The sequence below is a fragment of the Danio aesculapii genome, chromosome 13, assembly GCF_903798145.1.
Source record: "Danio aesculapii chromosome 13, fDanAes4.1, whole genome shotgun sequence".
Lineage (NCBI taxonomy): Eukaryota > Metazoa > Chordata > Actinopteri > Cypriniformes > Danionidae > Danio > Danio aesculapii.
Genome location: NC_079447.1, coordinates 8262051 through 8263747, shown reverse-complemented (window position 1 = coordinate 8263747; position 1697 = coordinate 8262051). Strand labels below are relative to the sequence as shown.

At 35.2% G+C, this 1697-nt stretch overlaps 1 protein-coding gene across 2 annotated transcripts in view; it reads right to left on the bottom strand.

The window, feature by feature from the left end:
• The window catches only part of LOC130240183 (V-set domain-containing T-cell activation inhibitor 1), a 135993-nt gene that overhangs the window by 24179 nt on the left and 110117 nt on the right, over nucleotides 1-1697 (bottom strand). The window lies entirely within an intron of this gene.

Genomic DNA, 1697 nt, shown 5'->3' with positions numbered 1-1697 from the left:
CTGAAAACACACACAAGAGAAACACATGACTGATGAACATTGTTAACAGATGACATTTCCAAACAGTTCATAGGTCTTTTTCCAAACAGGATTCTTGATAACATTGTTTGGACTTATGTGAAGTGATGAATCATTTACATTTTTTTATATTGATCAACCTTTAGGGTTGTTTTAAATGACTTTGACGTCTCATGCTCATCAACGTTGCGTTCATCCCAAAAATCTAAACTATGAAACATCACTGCAGTTTATCAACATGTTTATAAATGAATATATATCTCAAAATGTCATTTATTCTTCTATTTATTCCCTCTATAGTCCTTCAGAATCACTCTAATATGTAGACTGATCATTTTTGTGTGGTTCTGTAATGAATAAGAAGAATAAAAATCCTTTGCTGCCGGCTGTTTTTTATTTTAATACATCAGCACATACAAATACAGTCTCAGCTATAGTAGGAAAAAAGGGAAATATGCAAACAATAGGATTATACAGTCAGCCTAGGAGCAAAAAATATAAACCACAGAATAGAAAATCAGGTGAAATTATTGATGTAATGCCAAAAAGGTGTCCATAGCTGCCAAAGGTCATCTGAATTTTGATGTATGTCATAGGTGAGTTTCTCTAGTGGAAATAACGTACACAGTTAAGACAAGCACAATGTAAAGGAGGAGATTGCACATTGTAGCTGAGGAGATGACCACAATAAAAGTATACATTTCTTTGCCAGATAGAGCAAGAATAAAATCAGCCTCCGCCACTGAGACTGCAGCTCTGCACAAGACGTTTGGCCAGCGGAGAAATTAAAATGGCGGTGCCCAACTGAGCCTGGTTTCTCTTAAGGTTTTTTTTTTTTTCACTTTCGCCAAGTAGTGAAGTTTTTTTCCCTCCCCGCTGTCACCACTGGCTTGCATGGTTCGGGATCTGTAGAGCTGCGCATCGTTGGATTTGCTCTTCAGTGTTTGGACTCTCAGTAGTGATTATTAAACCACACTGAACTGAGCTCAACTGAACTTAAACACTACAAACTGAAATACAATTTACTATGATCTTCAATGTGAAGCTGCTTTGACACAATCTACATTGTAAAAGCGCTATACAAATAAAGGTGAATTGAATTGAATTAAAAACAAATGTCCAACACATTCTCTACTTCACCACATAACAAATCAAATTCCAGAGGAAAAACTCAATTTTATCTTAGCGTCCTTGTAGAAAATGATGTATTTTTTTCCAAAAAGAGATTATTTCATCACGATACCAGAAACAGTGAAGGAATGTCCCTTTGCATTTTTCACAGTTTGAACAAAGATCAGAGGAGTTTCTGTAAATCTTCTTCAGATTCAAGATGTGCCCGATTGTAGCAGGATAGCTATTTTGCACCTGTTACATATTTCAGACCAATCTGTATCTTCAATTTCGTGACCTAAATCTTTTTCTCACACACTCTTCAAACGCTCAAAGGAAGAAGTACATGAGTTAGACAGAGCTTTGTTTATTAGTTCCTTGGGGAAAAAAACTGCTCATTACAATTTGCTCCATGGCTGTGAGTTCAAATTTCAGTTTACTCTTATCAGACAAAGATTTAATGAAATGACGCAGCTGAAGGCTTTTAAAAAAATCAGATTTTACAGGCTTTATTCAACACAAATTTGGATTAAATATGGATGAAATAACCACTGGATTAAAATAAATAA